This window comes from Geotrypetes seraphini, chromosome 2 (assembly GCF_902459505.1).
Source record: "Geotrypetes seraphini chromosome 2, aGeoSer1.1, whole genome shotgun sequence".
NCBI lineage: Eukaryota > Metazoa > Chordata > Amphibia > Gymnophiona > Dermophiidae > Geotrypetes > Geotrypetes seraphini.
In genome coordinates, this window is record NC_047085.1 from 486,707,365 (window position 1) to 486,729,292 (window position 21,928).

Consider the following 21,928-nt stretch of genomic DNA (forward strand, 5'->3'; position numbering starts at 1 on the left):
ATCCCCTTTTCCAGCAGGAAATTGTCCAATTCTTTCTTGAACCCCAGTACCGTACTCTGCCCTATTACATCCTCTGGAAGCGCATTCCAGGTGTCCACCACACGTTGGGTAAAGACAAGAGGGGAAAGACCTTGTTTCCTCCATTAATTTTACAAGCCAATAACTGCCAGGGCAAGGCTTATAGGATTTCACTAGCAATCACTGTGTTTGTACTCTGATACAGAACGTATTAATTCATCATTAAAAAAAAATAAATATAATGCTTTGCTCTTAATATCTGTTGCCAGTGTCTAAGCTAGTATCCCAAATTAGCACTTAGGCCCAAATTCTGTAACCAGCGCCTAAAATTAGGCACCTTTTTCGTAAGCGCCTACCTAGACAGGCGCCTGTCTAAATTGAAGAACAAGCTCAATTAGGATTTTTTTAGTCAGCACTGATCGAAACCTAGGCGCCTACCGAGAAAGCACGATTCTGTCACAAGACGCCTCTAAAAATTTAGGCGGCCTTCAAAAAATTAGGCGCTATGCATGTTAGGCGTGGGCGTAGCTCTGTATTAGGCACCTTCTTACAGAATCTCTGCGCTTAAGCGTGCTTAAGCGCTCGCAAGTTGACCTAATTATTGGGCGCCTCCAAACTAGGTGCCCAAATAGGTGCCGCTCAGCGCAATTCACTAAACAGCACCCAATTTTACCTGAATCGCGCTGAACAGTGCCTAAGTAGGCGCCTAACTTTTAGGCGCTTCTTATAAAATTTGCCCTTTAATTTATTTTATCTTAACATCTAATCTAATCTTATACCCTGCCCTTTTAATCCTCTAGGACGACCCAGAGTAGTTTACAAAAAAAAAAAAACCCCATGGAAATATAAACCCTGTTTTACAAAGGCGCATTAGCCATTTTAGCACGCGCTAACCCCCTCTTTTACAAAGGTGCGCTAAGATTTTTAGCACGCTAAATATTAGTGCACGCTAAACACATGCTAAATGCTAATGCATGCATGTTATCCTATGGATGCATTAGCAGTTAGCGCACATGTCGATTTAGCGCACGCTAAATCTGCGCTAAAACGCTTAGCGCACCTTTGTAAAAGAGGGGAGTAAATCTACGCACCCGCTAAACGCCAACGCGCCCATAGACTAACATGCACACATTAGCGTTTAGCGCACGTAGATTTAGCGCACACTAAAACGCTTAGCACGCCTTTGTAAAAAGGGGGCCATAATTTCATATACAAAAACTAGAAAGCACAATATAATATTCCCCCCCAAAAAAAAACCAATTCAGGAATACAATTCAAGGACAAAAATAATAAATAATGTGGTTTCATAAGATAACTGAGAAAATACATTAATGCAATATATTAAATACAATTCAAAAAGGGTTGATTCATAAGTCATGGCCGCACACTCCATTTGAAAGAATGTGACATATAATTCTTAATGTTGCCACCAGGTAAGAGATGAGTTTAGGTGTCTCTGAAAGGGGAGAAGCAAAAAACAACAAACAAACTCCATGACATTTGAAATCATCGTTTTATTATGACATACACCTCCTCTTTTACAAAGGTGCACTAAGCTTTTTAGCGTGCACTAAATGCTAACGCGTGCATGTTATCTACTGGTGGAATATGAGGTATGCAGCAGTTCTGAACAGACCGAACGGGAGAGAGATGATTTAGCAGAAGGCCAGTGAGATGCAGGTTGCAGTAGTCTAGGTGAGAGTTGATGAGAGTATGGATGAGGATCTTGGCAGTACGCTCAGAAAGGAACGATCTGATTTTAGTGATATTGTAGAGGAAGAAACAGGTTTTGGCAGTCTGTTGGATAAGTGAAAGAAGGAGAGAAATGAGTCAAAGACTACCCCAAGGTTGCGAGACAACAAAGGGGGGGGGGGGGAGGGATGAGGGCATTGTTCACAGAAATAGAGAATGGGGAAAGAGGAGAGACGGTTTTAGGTGGAAAGATATGGAGCTCAGTCTTGGCCATGTTTTATTTTAGATGGCAGAGAGACATCCAGGTAGTGATGTCAGACAAGCAGGTTGGAACATGGGACGGAACATCTGTCAAGATTTCAGGTGTAGAGAGATAGATCTGTGAGTCGTCAGCTTAGAAGTGATACTGAAAGCCATGAAAAGGCAATAAATAAATAATACAAAACACTGCTATTACACATATTCACAACTGAAAGAAATATAATCATGTAATTCTTCTTTTCATTACTGAACACTGGCTTCCAGTCTCTTATAAGATCTCCTATAAGCTACTAACCTTTTGTCATCCGGATTCAATTATCCGGGATGCCCTCATTACTGGCTAGTCTTCTCATTCCTTATTTTTCAGCTAGGATCCTCCCCTTATCCCAGCAATGTCTCTTATCTGCCCCTTCTTTCCACCACATATATCTGGATATTAATAGATCATCATGCTTTAATGTCCTAGCCCCCTCTCCACCCCTCCCCCCCTTTGGAACAATGTCTCTCTTTATCTCAGGCTAGAATCCTTGTTTGACAAATTTAAGTCCCAGCTTAAGACCTACTACTTTTTGCTCACTTTCACAAATTCCTGCCAGGATCAGACATTATAACATCTTTTGTCCAATACTCTTCGAAGACACAAAGGGCTTTATACACCCTACCTTATATGCTATTCCCTCCCAACTCTCCTTGCTTTCAATTTTAATCTTCTCATCTCCCCATTTATCGTTTTGTCTCCGTCTCTGGCTTTAGGACTATATGTTCTGTATATAGAATAGCAAAAATTGTTGCCCCCCCCCAAAAAAAAAATACACTGCACCTAAAGTTAGTCATGGTTTATATGGTAGAATAGCACTTATGCCTGGGAACCGCAACCACGGAAAATGAGTACTAATGTCTGTACTTAAATATAGGCACTGAAACCCATTTTCCACCCATGACCGCCCCATTTCTGTACCCCTTTTGACCCACGTGTAAAATTCAGGTGCGGATCCTGGGCCTAAATTTATGCGCATATCTGATAATTGATTTTAATTAGCACCTATGATTGTTCAATAAAAAGCCAATTATTGGTGTTAATTAGCTTATTAGAGACCTCCCGCCCACTCCTACTGTGTTCTCCCCCTCTCATTCCTCCCTTTTCTTTTTAATCTAGATGTATTTTTTTATTTCCCCTTCCCCTCCACTCCTGTTGGTTCTAGTATGTATTCTTTGATTCGCTATCCCCTACTATCATTTTAATTGATATTTTTAAAAATTTTTTATAATACTGTAAACCGTTTAGTTATCCATTGATAGATAGTATATCAAGTGACAAATATATTTGGAAACTTGGTACCCGACCAAAATTGCATGCACAATTTTTGACGCTTTTTATAAAATTTGAGGGTTATCTATTATAATAATAATCATTTATTTTCTTATATACCACCCAACCAGAAGTTCCGGGTTCACAGCAAGAGAACTGAGACATATCAGCGAAGACACAAAATACAGTAGAATTCAGTGGAATACAATACAGCGAAATACAATATGATGCAGTACAATGTAATATAATGTGAAAACGTCGCATAATTTTACCAAATAGGTTTTTATCGATTTTCTGAACTCAAGGTAAGATTGGGAATGGACAATTAGAGGACACAGCCAAGAGTTCATTTTCCCTGCTTGACACTTTTAAAACGACAGGCTTTCAGATTGAGGTACATAAACATACCCGAGTTTCTTGTGTTCTTATTTGATGAGAATAATTTTAGTTGGGTGGATAAGTATGATGGTAGTAGTCTGAAGAGTGCTTTATAACAAATGCAGCCAAATTTAAAAATAACTCTAGTTTTGAAAGGGAGCCAATGAAGTTGCACGTAAAAAGGGTCAAACTTTCTAAATCCAAACATCAGACGAACAGCCGCATTTTGAACCAGGCAAAGTCTTAGCAATATTTTCTTGGTTGATATTACAATAGTCTATGGTAGATAGGATGATGGATTGAACTAGTATCCTAAAGGACTCTGTGTCAAAATATTTTTTATGGTTGTTAGTTTCCATAAAATAGCAAAGCATTTTTTAGACAGTTGGTCAGTGTATTTCTCGAACGTTAGGTGTCGGTCTAGAGTACCTCCCAAGATTTTGATGTGACTTGCTATCTCGAAATGTTGACCCTTGAATTGAATGGAGAGTTCCTTAATCTAATCTAATTTTCCATTTGTGAGTCGTACAAACCTATACAAGCTCAAGGCGACAGATCAAAGAGGAAGTGGGAAATTAGAGGGGGACATGGAGAAGCAAGGGGAGGCGCCTAGAAGTAGGGGGTGCAATACAGAAGCTGAAACCAATGTCAAAGAGGTGGGTCTTTAGGTTTTTCCTGAATGCAGTATAATTTGTCTCTTTCCTGGTTGCATCTGGGAGGTCATTCCAGGCTTTTACACCCAGATAAGTTAGCATAGAGTGGAAAATTTGCTTGTAGTGGAGGTATTTTGTGGATGGCAGGTTTAGTTGAATTCTGTTAAGGATTCTTCTTGATGTCGACCAAACAGTAGAGAATAGTTGGATGAGAGGGGCTGCTGAGTTTCCGTACAGAATCTGCTGTAGGATTGTCTATTTGTCTCTCTTGTCATTTGCCTACTTATTTGCTGTGAACTTTTTATTCCTATTTTCATCTGAGTACAGTGTTATTGGTTTGTTCTTGTGCTGTATTATTTGCTATGTTTCATCACACCATGTTTTTGTCATATTATGTTTAATCATGTTCTGTTAACTATGGGCTCCTTTTTACTACGGTGCGCTAGCGTTTTTAGCGCACGCAGGAAATGACCGCACGCTACGCTTCTAGAACTAATGCCAGCTCAATGCTGGCATTGAGGTCTAGCGCGCGTGGCAATGTAGCGCGCGCTATTCTGCGCGTTAAAGCCCTAGTGCACCTTCGTAAAGAGAGCCCTATAGTTTGCCATCTCTTTCAGACAATGTTTTGCCATGCCGTCTTCTACCATACTATGGCCCTGTTTTGCTAAGGTGCGCTAACCGATCAGCACGCGCTAAATGCTAACGCATGCATGTTAGTCTACGGACACGTTAACGCTCAGCAGGCGCTAATTCGATTAGCGTACGCCAATCGGTGAGCGCACCTTAGTAAAACAGGGGGTACGTCTGAGAGTGTGGCGCGGGGGTTAAAGCTACAACCTCAGCACTCTGAGGTTCAAGATTCAAACCCATGCTGCTCCCTGTGACCCTGGGCAAGTCACTGGGTTCCCCATTGTCCCAGGTATATTAGATAGATGGGACAGACAGGGAAAATGCTTAGATACCTGAATAAATCTTTGTAAACTGTTCTGAGCTCCTCTGGGAGAACAGTATAGAAAATTGAATGAATGAATGATTTATTTCCCCTCCCCCTATATATATATATACAGGGTGCCCACAAAAAACACGCCTTGATTTTAAATGGTTACAAAATCAAAACTTATTGGAATATGTTTCTAAATAAGATGACAGCAAATACAAGTCCCCAAAAGCACGGTGAGCAAGATCTTACCCAATCACTTGCACTTTCACCCTTAAAAGCTGCAATTGGTGCAGAAGTTACAACCTTCGGACAATGCAACGCCACAGAATGACCAGGTGTTCCTCAAGTGGCCCCCGAGATCACCGGACATTACTGCTTGTGGCTTTTTCCTTTTGGGGTACGTGAAAGACAGAGTGTCCGTACCTCCACTACCCGCAGCTAGGGATGATCTGCAGGAACGCAGCACTGAACCTATAAACGCGATCACGCTTGGATATGCTTCGGAGAGTCTGATCCGAGCTCGATTATCGCATCAACGTTTGCCACGTAACAGGTGGGGCGCACATTGAGTGTATGTAATCAGCAGATACCATATGAAACTTTATGAGTTGATGAATCTGTAGCCTCAAAGGTGGAAGAATATTCCAATAAATTTTGGTTTTGTAACCATTTAAAATCAAGGAGTGTTTTGTGGGCACCCTGTGTATATATATATATATATGTAATCCTAATTCCTGTATATATCCTAATTCCTAAACTGTAATGTTCCTGGAAATGTCCAGTTAGCTTCTTTGTAATCCGCCTAGAACTGCAAGGTTCGAGCGGAATAGAAGTCACTAATGTAATGTAATATATATATATATATATATATATATATATATATATATATATATATATATATATATATATATATATACATATATATAAGAACAGCCTCACTGGGTCAGACCAATGGTCCATCAAGCCCAGTAGCTCGTTCTCACAGTGGCCAATCTAGGTCACTAGTACCTGGCCAAAACCCAAGGAGTAGCTATAGTCCATGCTACCGATCCAGGGCAAGCAGTGGCTTCTCCCATGTCTTTCTCAATAACAGACTAAGGACTTTTCCTCCAGGAACTTGTCCAAACCTTTCTTAAAACCAGCCACGCTATCCGCTCTTACCACATCCTCCGGCAACACGTTCCAGAGCTTAACTACTCTCAGAGTGAAAAAGAATCTCCTCCAATTGGTTTTAAAAGTATTTCCCTGTAACTCCGTCGAGTGCCCCCCTAGTCTTTGTAATTTTTGACGGAGTGAAAAATCGATCCGCTTGTACCCGTTCTACTCCACTCAGGATTTTGTAGACTTCAATCCTATCTCCCCTCAAGCCGTCTCTTTTCCAAGTGGAAGAGCCCTAACCGTTGAAAAGTTCTCGGCCCAACCAATAAAGCTGGGGCAGTCTTCATCGAGGGCTGTACAATTAGGGGCCGATTCTAGAAACGTTGCCTAAATCAGCACCTAAAAAAAAAATGGTGCTGGCTGCAGGCCAATCACACTTAGGTGCTGTTTACAGAATTGCCGCTAGCATCAGCTATGTAAAAACTTAGGTGCCTGAATTGTAGGCGAGGGCTTTAAAGGCCTATATTTCAGGCACCTACGTTTTTGGAGAATCACGTTTAGCGGCACCTAACTCACACTCCACCCAAAGAAACACCCACTTAGGCATTAGGCACTGCTAAGCGCCATACGATAGGCACCTATCCTATAGAATCGGAGAAGCATCTATTGTCCAATTAATTTTTTCTTTTTTTTTTTTTTAGCAATTACAAAGCCTATTAAGGGTATTTTGCCAATTAAGTTAGGCGCCTAACTTTAGACGCCCTTTACAGAATCATCCCCTTAGTCTTGTGATTTTCCTTTTTTTTCATTCTTTCAGAAAAAAATATGGATCAAATAAAAGTGGAAAATTGCTGGACTAAATGTATATAGCCCTCGATGGAGACTGGTCTGAGAACTTTTCAGCGGCCCCCCTCGCATATATGAGGGGGCTGCTGAAAAGTTCTCAGCCCAGCCAACCAACTTCCTAAATTCTGAGCGTTATTGTGAGTGCTATCTTATTTCGTTATGTGCTAATTTGCATAAACGAAATTCTGTTTTGGCATTGTCTCAGATCATTGATTAAACCATATCCACATCATTCTCTTTTTGGCTGGGCTGAGAACTTTTCAGCACCCCACCTCGCATATATGAGGGGCTGCTGAAAAGTTCTCGGCTCAACCAATCAACTTCCTAAATTCTGAGCGTTATTTTGCCATTGTAGCTGAAAAGAGTGTTATCTTATTTCGTTAAGCGCCAATTTACAGAAACAAAATTCTTTTTTTTTTTTTTTTACATTTTTTTCAGATCATTGATTGAACCATATCCACATCATTCTCTTCTTGGTTGGGCTGAGAACTTTTCAGCACTCCCTCTAATGTGAAGACTTTCAGTCTCTGGTAAATGGAGCTGATACTGTGATGTCATAATGCCTCATTCAACCAATAAAAGCCAACCTCATCAGTGATGTCACAATGGCTTGATTGTTCGATACTTGGCTCACTTTTATTACATATGAGGGAGTGCTGAAAAGTTCTCAGCTCAACCAACCAACTTCCTAATTTCTGAGCATTATTTTGCCACTGTAGCAGAAAAAGAGTGCTATCTTTTTTGGTAAGTGCCAATTTGTAGAAAAAAAAAAAATTCTATGTTATATGACATTGTTTCAGATCATTGATTGAACCATATCCACAACATTTTCTTCTTGGTGGGGCTGAGAACTTTTCAGCACCCCTTGGTATATGTTTTATATAAATTACTTAGACTTTATATTTGTTCATGTTCACTTTATTTGATGTGCTGCCTATATTTTTTTTTTTTTAAAATGATGCATATATTTGGAAAATACAAGTTTCCTAAGTAAACAATGAGATGATGTGTCCTTGTGTCAATTCTTTCAACAGATAAAGGATCTAGAAAAATAAAAGACGATTCTCAAATTTTGCATATTTAAAAATTCTTTTATCTTTAGCACAGATAAAAATGTTACGGCGGAGTGAATTTCAGGAGAATTCCACAAATGGCGCTGAAAATTGAAGTGCAAATTTGGGCCTACGTCCAACTAGCGTGTGCAATTTAACTGCATAACGAGCGCCATCATTTCTTGGTGTTAATTGGCAAGAAATTAGAACTTAGGTGCATATCTTCCTAGTCGGCATTCTATAAAGGCATGTGCATTAATATTTTAAGTGCGAATCTGAAAGAATAAGGCAGATCCGCGCCTAATTTACGTGCAAGGATTTACAGCAGTTTTCAGTTGGTGTAAAGCCTCGCACTCAACATTCGGCATGGATCCAAGTGCTAAACGCTGTTCTATAAATTATACCCAACTCACGGTGCTGTTTATTGAATAGTGCGTAATACTGATTTTATTCAGCACCCAAATTTAGCCCTCAGTGTCGATGGCACAACTGCAACCTGCTTCACCAACTGGAACGAGCAATCGGGCGTTACTGCGATATTTATGCTTTTTGTTTGGTTTAGATTGTTATTGTTTGAATAAAGTTAACATGCTAGCTTCTGGCCAGATGAATTGCTCCAGTAGGTGTTGACTTACAGCTGGAACCCTATGTGATGCTTTCCCGTGGCTTAGAATTCTTTGCATGCTGAGACTTGACCAAAAAAACAAACAAACAAACAAAACAAAACCAAAACAAAATCCCAAAGATGAGGTTTGGAGACCACACATACATTCACATGTCAAGAAGAAAGTTTAATGGGGGTCTGAAAAGCTCATGATTGACCTTGCATTGCTACCCCAAAAAATTATTCTTGGACTGCTACAGCTGCTTCTTTGCAACTCACCGGCATTTACAGTAGAATGTCTAATAGTCTGGAATCTTTTGATCGTTCCATGCCTTTTGTTCTGCTTTGGAAGCTATTGTCTCGCCCTCTTCAGAAAGCAAAGCCCTTAGATCAGAGGCTCTTTGGCTAGCAATACCTGGGAAGACTCAAAAGTGGCTATTCAGATTAGCCCTCATTAGGGGGAAAACTGGTCTGAGAAGCTGTGTAGAGTACAATTGGGATTTGGGGAAGTGTGGGAGGAGGAGGATCTAAAAACCCAACAATTTGTTACCTCAACGGAGACAACAATGACTGGCTACATCACCAGAGACAGGCAACTTTCAGGACGTGGCCGATAAGGAGGTCACTGGCTGTCATAGGCCACTGCCAGCCCCCTTGATTTGGCTTCCCGGCAATATTTATAGAATTTAATCATCAAGGCATTCACGATTTACAAAACAGAACAGAAAACAGCTGCGCAAAAGAATGATATAGGTGCGAATCACAACACTTATGGGAAAGGGAAAAGGACTGGGACTTGTATACCGCTTTTTTAATTGAAAGCGGTTTACATACAGGTACTTCAAGCATTTTTCCTAAGGACTCATTACCAAAATAAACATAATCTATACTCTATAACATTGACCCCCATCCCCACCCCCAGCCTTGAAAGGGACCAGTTTAATTTATAACATTTTATTGAAGGAAATAATTAAATATAATACAAACAGATTTCATTTCAAATAGATTCACAATTATGATATATTCATACATATTTCTATCATTCCTCCAAAATATATTTCCATAAGACCCATATCAACCCCCCTACTACCCTCACCTCCATTCCCCCACTTCCCTCCTCCCCTTCCCCCCTCCTATTCACATTGTATTGAAGTAATTAATGAAATTATAATAAAATAGGAAATTTATTATTATTTCAATATACATTTCCATATGACCTATTTCATCCTACCCCTGCACCCCCTATTCTCCCCCCCCCAAATGGAAGATGACACATATTACCAGGTATTGCAAAGTTATATATGTTTCCCAAAGCTTCAATGTAAAATATTAATAATCATGCTTCGTGCTCTAGAGGAAAGATTTTGAATATATGGATCCCAAATTTTCAAAAAGAAACTTGTACGTCTTGGAAACTTACAAACGTCCCTAACTTCAAATCAAATGAAACGATGGAGTTGGTTCCGCCAATGCCGAAAACTAGGACCATTTTAAAGCACTCCTGGAAAGCTCAAGTTTTTACCCCTTTTGCAAATTCCCTCAGCTGGGATGAATTCCACAAAGTAGGTGTCACTACCGAGAGCATTTGTCAGTCTCACTTCACTATCTGTGAACACCAATTTGGGATGCAAGCGCCGCTAGAGAAACGCAAGTCAACAATTGCATTCCAGTTTAAATTATAACATTTTATTGAGAGCTTCGTGAACCAAAGAGAATGATGCTCGAAGGAATGTTTCTTTCAAATGCGACCCATGGAGATAATGCAGATATCATATGACCTATCTCTCTCTCGCCATCTCAGAAAATGCTACGTCTGCATTGTAACACCTTTACAGAAGCTCATGTATCCAAGTTTTTCTTAAAATGTGTTATCCCTGCTTATCAGATTTCTAAGCGACTTACGTGTATAAAATAATAACATAATGTATACTGGATCTGCACTATTTCCTATTTGTACAGCATCTTGTAGCTCTTGAAATATACAGCTCCATTATTCTTGTAACTTCTCCTGGAAATAACCAGAATTCTCTCTGTAATTATCCTGGAAATGTCCAGTTGTCTCTTTTGTAATCCGCCCAGAACTGCAAGGTTGAGGCGGAATAGAAATCAGTAATGTAATGTTCTAAATGATAAATATTACATGACACATATTGGCCCATATAAACCGACATTGCTTATGAGGAGTTAAGGGGAGAAATACAATATTGATAGGAAACGGCTCTGAATGGACTCTTTAGCAGCGGTACAGAAGTTTTCTCAAGAAGCAAGCGACCTGCCAGGAGTGTCATCCTACCAATATAATAATGCCCTAGTGGCCCCGGATGAGCAAAAGTGGGGGATGGCTGCCTCTGTCCGCCCCTCGATTATGGCAAACCAAAGCCTAAGAGCAGTTTTGTAAATGGGGGTATCTCCCACCTGCCACCCACGTTCAGTAGCAGGGAACAGCTATAGGGCATGCGGGGAGGGGGGGGGGTCGGTGAGTGAATAACGACAAACTTTGCAGTGCTACACTTGGGGGAGGTGGGGGGGGAGGGAAACGGATCAGCTGCTTCTCTTTAGGGGGGGCGATAAGAAGGCCCGCAACTGACAACGGGATATTTATGTTGCGGTGGATGGAACGCGCTTCCTTAGCGCATAAAGAATGCGGGACAAGTTGCGTAATGATAGCCGCGTAGTGACGGAATAGAAAAGATCGCTTTTTAATGACTGCAGCGCAGATGTTCCGGGCTGCCCGTCTTATCGAGGGTACATTAGCAATTTACTACCTCCTCCTAACCGAAATTAATTCTCTTCTGACATACCTAGAATTTTCTACGCCTGTAACCCCCCTCCTCCCCCCCCCCTATTAAAAGAGGAGCCTTGAGAATAGATGCTTTCTTTTATTATCTGCCGGGCTTGGAAAATAAACCGACTCCTCCAATACCCTCCCCCTTCTCATCCCCTGGACCGGCTTCTTTTGCCGATCTTGTACGGATTCCAGGAAATAAAATTATTCGCGTTAATAGGAGGGAGGGCTGATATGAAACGGTAAAAAAAGAAGCTCACATCTGAAGAAATGTTTTCTGACAGTTGCACAGAAAAACTGCAGGGCTCGAATTCGCATATACTGTATATTCCGTCCCCTATAGATGGCCCTGATCCACTGCAAATGAACTATTAAAACGTTCAGCCCTGTTGCAAAAGCGAACTACCGCGCGCGCGTTATCTTCCGCTGCAACTTTTGCAATCCGTCCAGTAAAAGATCTGGCGGGATTACCTATATAGGTTATAAGGGCCCTGGAATTTTGCGAAATGCTCGTTTATTTATCTCCTCCTTGCTAGCAAGTCCCCTTTTCCACTGGGATTTCTATCATCCCAATTATCTAAACTTAGCAATTATATCTGCATCTACATGCCTTGTCAAGCACCATTTGCTTAATTTGCTCTGTGGTAAGCGTTATAATTATATGCTGGTGTCTTAAAGGTGCAGCGCACCAACTGATCCTCTGCGTCTCTCTTCCTTAACCTGCGCTTAGACCCTCGACTTACTGCAGATTCTCGACCGGGAGTCTTCCAAAACGCGAAAATAAAAAATGCACTCTCTCACATCTGTTTCTTGTGGCAGTCCTCAGTCCTGTGTTCATGAAGGAAGGGGAGGGGAAAAAAAAAAATCTTGCATGGCACACCTGTTCTGCTTTGAGTTACATTCTTGACCGTAGCTCAAGATAGGCTAGGTCGGAGGACAGATAGTCAAGATCTAGTTAAGTTCGACTTTGCTACCAGTTCTCTCTCGTGTTGCATTTTTGTTTTTTTTTTTGTTTTTTTTTTTTAATTCTGCACTTTATTTTCCTAGTGGCCAGAGAAACCAACACGTTTAACAAAAAAAAGGTAGACAAGATTCTTGCATGAATCGGTAAAAAAATTAAACTGGATTTATTTGCAAAAACGTCAGATTAAAGATATTTTTTTTTATGTTGTTACAATGAGAAACGAGTCTAGACATACTAGTTTGTTTCAGTAGTCAGCCATATATGTATGTATGTATATAATATATAATATTAATTAAACGTGCCTGTTGATTTACTAATGTTTCATAACTAAGACGAAAAGAGGAAATGTCTAATTTTTTTTGTTCGGTTGTTGGCTATTGTTTTCCTTTTCAGCCAAACAGATGAAATGACTGGGGTGTTTATTTCCGCCCAGACCACAGGCTCACCTCAAGCTTTTAAAAATAGCTTTAGACGAGAACGAGGGAGAAAACAGCGCAGAAGGGTTGGCTGGGGAGGGAAACCCTCCCTTTTTAAAAGTTTGCTAGTTTTGTCATTCATCTACCGACCAGAAAAGATTCCCGTCTGTTCACTTCGTTTTGCCTGCAAAATCTTTTTTTTTCTTTTGGACTCTCTCTGAGCAAGATCCTCCCTTTCTTTGAACAGGCTGTTCTTCCACCTTGCAAACCGGTTCCTAAATCATTCCATCTCGGGCTGGAACCGCTTCCAGAGTTTCCCCTGCCTGTTCACGCATACAGTACGAGCCCAAACTGTTCAGTCTTGTCTAACCTGCCCTTTTTAAAAAAAAAAATATTCCTTAAAGCGAAAAGGGGGGGGGGGGGGGGAGAGAAGCAAAACAGATTGATTCCCTTTCTCCTTTCTTCCACCCGACTAATTCAAAACTACCTTGAAGAACTCCTGTCATCCTGTGTCATTATCTCCTTAATTCAATCAGTGCCTTTTGTTCTTTGCGAGGGTTCAAAGCGCGGGGATCGCTTTAGAAGCCATCTGATACCTCTACAAGGCAGGGAATTGAGATCAAGTAGCTCAATTAAAATTAAAAAAAAAAAAAGCCAAAACGTTTAAGATACAGGGAATCGAGGAATGGGGCTAATGTCTGTACCAATGCATTTGGTCCAACAGTAACCTAGATCTGGAAATGTACACGAATCATAATAAACCCTTAAAATACAAAAGAAAGGCAGGAAAACTTACCACCAGATTGGGTAACTTGACATAGCTCGACTCAGCCCACAGATAAAAAGGAAATAGCCCAAGGATCTCATTTCCAGCAAAGGTTGTGAAAACTTTATTTAAAAAAAAATAATAATAATAATAAAAGTTTTTTAAAAATTGTCCTTTTCTTAGAAAGAGAGAAAAACAAAACAAAAACCAAACAAACAAACAAAAAAAAAAAACCACACCACAGTCCAGGAAGGTAAGTTTCCCACCCCCACTCTTGAAAAAGAAAACTCAGGTAACTCTTCTTCCAGCCAAGACACAAGGAGGCAAATTAAAAAAAAAAAAAAGAGGTTTGCAGTAGCTCTCTTTACAGACCCAATCAGCACATTTTGCCAAAGGGGGAATTCTGCTGCTCCTGCTCTGTCAATCAGGAAAGCCGAGTCGGGAATGAGCTAATTGCAAAGCGATAGTGTTCTAAAACTCATTAGAGACATGTTGGCCCACAAGCAGCGATAAGATGTTGTTTAAAGGGGAAGCAAGATTTAGAGGGGTTTAAATAGGCACGCGGACCCCTGGGGATTGGGTAGCTATAACAACCTGCCCGGATTTCACTCCCAGGGTACAAGTTGCTAAAATACAAAAAAAAATCTAGAAAAGTGTGAACTTTCCTACTCTCATATGAATTTTTTTTGGGGGGGAGGGGAGGGGGAGCTTTGGTTGTTGAATTTTTTGCAGTGTTTGTAGATTCGGAAGGAATCCTTTCGATTCACGATTTTTTTAAAAAAATATGTTTGGGAGATAAATACGATTTAGCTTGTCCCTTTTTTCGTTACCTCTCTGTATCAGCCACTGATTCTGGGCTTCTCCGCAAAGGAAGATGAGGGGGGGGGGAACACCGTGGGAAAGGAGACCGAAATTTGGGGTGGAGAACTAACAAGATCCTGCATCGGGAATCAGTAAATCATTTCTTCGTGCAAAATTTGCACTCCGCAAAAAGGAAAGGGCTGAAACGTACTTTTTTTTTCCTTCTAAATACAAAAGAAGTCCCCAGAGTCGTTTTCATGAGAAATAAAATAGAGAGCATGGTTTAAAAAAACGAATAATTGCCGTCCAAGGTGTCTTTTATTTTCAGAAGCAGCTCAACTAATTGGGATTTTGCACCCCCCCTCCCCCCAATAAAATTAAAATTTGCAGACGCTTACCAAGTGATTTTGCACAAGGTAAAATCTTTAAAATTTACTCCCTGCAAAATGATCAGTTCTATATATGTGTATATATATATATTTTTTTTTTTTTTAAATCACTTTTCGATTTAAGGAAACTTGTCTCCGTAGACCACTTTGCACGTTTACTTCTGCTGATGGATCGTCGCGATCTGCGACCAAAGGGCTGTATTTTCCCCAATCAGACCCTCGGCTCTCTGGACCTTCTTCATTACGCCACACTTTCCCCCCAAGACGTTCTGGCCGCTTTTCATAACCGACTTTTTGCTCCGCATCTCCAGCTCGGGCCCCTTTAAAGCAACCGGTTTCACTGGCGAGAGCCTCGGATCAGGTCGCTTGGAACGTTCAACGCTGCACCCCGGAGCCCTCGGACACTTTCCCTGCTCTATTCTGACAAACCTCTGCACTTGGCTCTTCTCTCTCATCCGTTAAATACACCAAATAAACACTGAACTCATATGGGGGTCCCAGAGACTACATTTCTGTTTCCCCCTCCCTCGTCTTTTTCTTTTCGTCGTGAAAATCCCGTCCAATTATGGCATTAATGTAAAGAACTAGGCTTTAGTCTGCTCAAGGTAAGGATTTTTTTTTTCCTTCCTTTTCAAGTTAAATTGCTCACAGATCAGGTTCAAGAAACACCAGACACACCTAAGGACAAAGTCTGCGCCCAAAGTGAAAGTGTTTTTGTTGTCCCCAAAACAAAGTTGGAGAGTTTAAGGCCGCCCGACGAGGACGAAACAGGCCCGCAACCATTCATGCAGAAGAGGCTGCAGAAAGATAGATTATGAAGTTACTTTTGTTATATTGCAGGGGGAGGGGGGCTAATCCTGGGGGGCGCTCCTTAACTTCTGTTTGAGCAGCTACTGTAGTTCAGACACCTGCATTCCTATTTGTCAATGAACGGATATCTTCATTAATCCCAAACCGGGAAGATTAAACTACTATGAATTATTTCTGTAGCGCTGCCAGACGCACGCAGCGCTGCACAGAGTCGCAAAGAGTAAGAAAACAGTCCCTGCTCCAAAAAGCTTACAATCTAAACAGGCAAGACAGACAAACAGGATGTCATGGATACAGTTAAGGGGAACGGTTAATCAGCCAGCTGTGTTGGAGGGCAGAGGGGAGTACAGGGCAATAAAGCCATTGTGACATCACTGATGAAATTGGCTCTTATTGGTGGAATGAGGCATTATGACATCACAATCTCAGCTCTGCTTCCCAAAGACTGAAACTCTTCACACTACTACTATGAATTATTTCCATAGGGCATACCAAATGTACACAGCACTTTTACAGAGTCCCAAAAAAGACAGTCCCTGCTCGAAAGAGCTTACAATCTAAACAGACAAGACAGACAAACAGGATGTCATGAATACATTTAAGGGGAATGGTTAATCTGCCGGCTGGGTTGGAGGGCAGAGGGGAGTACAGGGCAATGAAGCCATTGTGACATCACTGATGAGGTTGGCTCTTGTTGGTGGAATGAGGTATTATGACATCACAATCTCAGCTCTGCTTCCCAAAGACAAACAGGATGTCATGCATACAATTAAGGGGAACAGTGAATCAGCTGGCTGGGTTGGAGGGCAAAGGAATAGGTTAAGGATTGAAAGTTATATAAAAAATATGGGTTTTCAGTCTGCTTTTAAACAAGGGAAAGGAAGATGCGTGATGGACAAACTTGGGTAATTTATTCCAGGCATAGGGGGCAGCTAGATGAAAGGAACGAAGTCTGGAATTGGCAGTGGAGGAGAAGGGAAACGCAGAGTGACTTAACTGAGGAACGGAGTTCTCTGGGAGGTGTATAAGGAGAGAGAGAAGCAGATAAAGCAGAACTCCACGGAACTATGTGAACCCCGAAATGGGCATGTTTAAGACCGGGCCCCAGAGAATTCTGAGATTCCCCATCTTTTCTTTTCAGAATGAATTAAAACAAGCAGCCCAGAAAAGGATGTGTCCTCTCTGGTTCCAATTTCCGTGGAGAAAAGGCGATGCAGCAGGAGGCTGAAATGAGGAGACTTGACTGCACTTAGCCTAACCTGGTGTAACACTGGCACACCTAGTGGCCTAAGACATGAAGAAGCAACTAACAAATTAAAAAAAAAAAAAAAAAAAAAAAAGCCACTCTGTTTGATGCCTCCTTAGCGTGTAGATGAAAAGTGACGGGGTGTTTCTTCTTTTGTTTGGCAAGTAGCTGTTGACGATGGAGGGAGGAAGCTGTCCGGCACTGGAGGGCTTCAGGAGATGCTGAGTTGTCCGGGAAACCGTCCCATTCAAGGGTTCGGGTGTGAATGATCCCTGGCTAGAGCTAGGCTCGGCTCCTGGAGCAACCAAATAGGTTAGAGCCAAGAGACACCCGAAGGGGCTGCAAATAGGCTTGTTTTACCCAAGGGAAATTCAATCAGTGCTAAACTCGAAAGGCCACCATTACCATTTCTAGGAATTATACCTGGATTTTGGTCTGAGATTAACCTGTCAAATATAACTAACTAACTAAATCCTGCACTGTAATCATTGAGGAACCTGGTATACAGTAGTGCTGCCCGATTCAGGAAAAAGAAAATTCGATTCGATTCAGCCTATTGAATTGGTTTTTCGATTTGATTTTCCTGCCCAATTGGGTGTTTTGTTTTTTTTTCAAACATCCTGGAGGGTTTATTTTACAGCCTCTTCACCCCGTTTGCCTTCTCCTAACCACACTGGCACTGTGGTGTAAACAAAATAAACAAACAAAAAAGACTTTTCCTCTCTGTTAAATCCTAGCTCACATTTGTGGTCTAACACCAGCTCTGGCAGGATACACATTTCAAATCTGACATATTGTAAACACAAAACAGAAAATAAAATTAGTTTTTCTACCTTTTGTTGTCTGGTCATTATTCAAATTTTGTTGGTCTCAGGCTCTGTTGTCTTCTGATAACTTGCTTGCCAGGGTCTTCTTCTTTCTTCTTTCTCCCTGCTAACCATCCATCTTCCATCTCTGTCCTCCCCTTCCGTTTCTCTTCCCTCCCCAGGAGGTCTGGCATCTTTCCTTTTTTTCGTCTCCCTCCACAGATCCACCTTTCATCCAGCATCTCTCCTTCCTTCCCCACCACCCCAGGTCCACCATCTCTCCCTTTCTTTTCCCAACTACCCTCCTATCCACTATCTCTATTCCCCCCCCCCCTCCACACCATCCCTTGCGTCCAACTTCTCTCCCTAAATCGCATTGTCCATCAACTCTCTCCCTCTCCTCTATTTTCAGACCCATTTCTTCCTCCCCAAAGTCCGACATAAGCACATCTCTTTGAACCCCACCCCTTTCCTTCCCTCCATGTACTTCTATACCAGGGCCCCCATCCCCTGAAAGTCTGTCCCCCCTTGAAAGTCTGTCCCCCCCCCCCGGAAGGCCTACACCCCACCCCTAAAGGCCTGTGCCACAAACCCTGAAGGCCTGTTTCCCTCTTGAAGGCTTGTCCCCCCACTTAAAGGTCTGCATCCCACCCCTGAAGGCCTGCCTGTCCCCCCTGAAGGCCTGCTTGTCCCCCCCTAAAGGCCTGTCCCCCCCTTGAAGACCTGTCCCCTCCCCTTGAAGGCCTATCCCACCCCTTGAAGGCCTATCCCACCCCTGAAGGCCTGCCTGTCCCTCCCCCCTTGAAGACGTGTCTCCCCCCCCCCCCCTTTGAAGGCCTGCCTGCCTATCCCACCCCGAAGGACTGCTCAATTCCCCCCACCCCCCCCCGGTGTCTGGCTTCTGGCTTCCACCCCCCTGGCCTTCCACTTCCCCCCCTGGCCTCCCCGCACTGTTTACCTTCCAGGAACAGCCTGCAAACAAGATCGCGTTGCTAGCGATCTTAGTACCGCTTCGGAGCTGTTTCCTCCGTCGCGGTCCCGCCCCCTCCTCTGACGTCAGATTGACCAATTTATATTATTGAGGTCACATCAGAAAGTGGCTCTTTAATGTTTGCATGCTAAAAATAACCCAGAGGATGTTTTTATTTAGGGCTCCTTTTACAAAGCCTCACTAGGGTGCCACGAGCGCTAGCCGCTACCGCCTCCTTTTGAGCAGGCGGTAGATTTTCGGCTAGTGCGCGCTTTGTAAAAGGAGCCCTTAGAAAAACCAAACAAACCCCAAAGCATCCACTCGCAACATTGATAAGTCCCTTGGCTGAAATAGCTGTGGCCTGCTTAAAACAGTGCTAGGAAATTGGAAAGGTGCACTGTTTCAGAAAGAGTGCACCCTTTTTCAGGAGTGGAACCACCATGCGTGTGTGAACCATTGTACACGCATAAACTAGTGCACTTGTGCAACATCTACATACATGCACCCTGGTATAAGGGAGGCATAAGAACATAAACAATGCCTCCGTTGGGTCAGACCTGAGGTCCATCGTGCTATGCAGTCCGCTCACGCGGCGGCCCAACAGGTCCAGGACCTGTGCAGTAATCCTCTATCTATACCCTTCTATCCCCTTTTCCAGCTGGAAATTGTCCAATCCTTTCTTAATCCCCAGTACCATACTCTGCCCTATTACGCTCTCTGGAAGCGCATTCCAGGTGTCCACCACACGTTGGGTAAAGAAGAACTTCCTAGCATTCGTTTTGAATCTGTCCCCTTTCAATTTTTCCAAATGCCCTCTTGTTCTTTTATTATTCGAAAGTTTGAAGAATCTGTCCCTCTCCACTCTCTCTATGCCCTTCATGATCTTGTAAGTCTCTATCATATCCCCTCTAAGTCTCCTCTTCTCCAGGGAAAAGAGACCCAGCTTCTCCAGTCTCTCAGCGTATGAAAGATTTTCCATCCCCTTTATCAGACGCGTCGCTCTCCTCTGAACCCTCTAGAGTAACGCCATGTCCTTCTTAAGGTACGGAGACCAATATTGGACGCAGTACTCCAGATGTGGACGCACCATCGCCTGATACAATGGCAGGATAACTTCCTTCATTCTAATAGTAATACCCTTCTTGATTATACCTAGCATTCTTTTCGCTCTTTTAGCGGCCGCCGTGCACTATGCCGTCAGCTTCATTGTCATGTCCACCATTACCCCCAAGTCCCTTTCTTGGGTACTCTCATTCAATAACATCCCTCCTCATGCCGGACTCATCCCTTCCTCTGAGGTCCCTTCTGTGTGTGGGAACCAGGAAGTGACATCATAGGATGAAGCTAGCATCAGCAGCGGGGAAGAGATGCTGCTCATAGCTGGCGAAGATTTCAAGAGAGATAGGAGAGGGCTGCGGGTAAGGGTGTATTGTGAGGGATGCACAGCGTGGGGGGGAGGGAGGCGCATGTGGAGCACACAGCGCAGAAGCGATGCCGGGTGCCTCTGGCCCGGATGCAAACTTCCTTTGCCATGCCACTGCACATGTTTCAAGTTTATTTGTAATTTGATATACAGGCCATCACAAGTACCTGGTCGGTTTACAATAATAAAAATTGAGAAAGCAAAAAAATATATAAGATATTTAAAAAATTGCATGCACTACCTATTGGGAAAAGTGAGCCCTTTTCCTGCAAAATGTGCACTGTGATCGGAAACTGACCAAATGACGGAATGGCTAAAAAATATAAATAAATAAAATGAAGGAATCATTGCAACCAAAAACCATAATATTTATTTATTTAATTCGTCTCCTATCTCATTGTCCCCAAGAAGCTCAGGTTACAGGTTAAACATGCATAATTTCAGTACAAGATTACAATGCAAGTTATTATCCTAAGTTGGCACATATTAGGTGTAGTTATCCTTACGTGACTTAGACTGGTTCAGTTACCAATATAATTCTTTGTAGTCCATGGATCCAGGTACGTTTTTATTGCTTTTCTGAAGTTGAAGAGTCCTTCAAGAGATCTGATCTGTGGTGGCAGTCGATTCCAGTGGCTCGGTATGAAGTGGGAGTAGGACCGTTGTTTGAGGGTTTGTAGTTGAAGGGCACGACCGGGGGGAGGGCGTTTTGAGGCGTATTTCATCCTGGGAGCGGAAGGACCGGTTTGGCACATACAGAGGAAGTTTAGCCATCATGTAGCCCGGTGCCATGTGGTGCAAGGATTTGAACGCTAGCATCAGGCCCTTGAAGACACGTTTGGCTACAGGCAGCCAGCGAGCCGCCGCTAGAGCCTGGAAGACAGGGTCACGGGCACGGAGGTTTTTTAGATGCCTGATTGCCGCGTTTTGAACACACTGGAGCCGTCGTACATTCTTCGCCGTGAGACCATTCTCACCTTTCAAAAGGCTTAGGCACTAGAGAATGGCATGGAGACAAATTTGTCCCCGTTGCCGCAGGAACTCAATTTCCCTGTCCTGTTCCCATGAGTTTTGTCTCTGTCGCTGTCCCTGCCCCCATTCCTGTAAGCTCTGCCTTAACGGCACAAGCCTCTAACACTTATGATTTTAAAGAGTTTGAGGCTTGTGCAGATGAGGATGGAGCTTAGGCATTGGTGGAATGAGGCATTATGACATCACAATTTGAGCTCTAGAATGTTGCTACTTATGATTGTAAAGTGTCTGAGGCTTGTGCAGATGAGGACAGAGCTGAGGCATTGGTGGAATGAGGCATTATGATATCACAATCTGAACTCTAGAATGTTGCTACTTATGATTTTAATGTGTTTGAGGCTTGTGCAGATGAGGACGGAGCTGAGGCATTGGTGGATTGAGGCATTATGACATCACAATCTGAGCTCTAGAATGTTGCTACTTATGATTGTAAAGTGTCTGAGGCTTGTGCAGATGAGGACAGAGCTTAGGCATTGGTGGAATGAGGCATTATGACATCACAATCTGAACTCTAGAATGTTGCTACTTATGATTTTAATGTGTTTGAGGCTTGTGCAGATGAGGACGGAGCTGAGGCATTGGTGGAATAAGGCATTATGACATCACAATCTGAACTCTAGAATGTTGCTACTTATGATTTTAACGTGTCTGAGGCTTGTGCAGATGAGG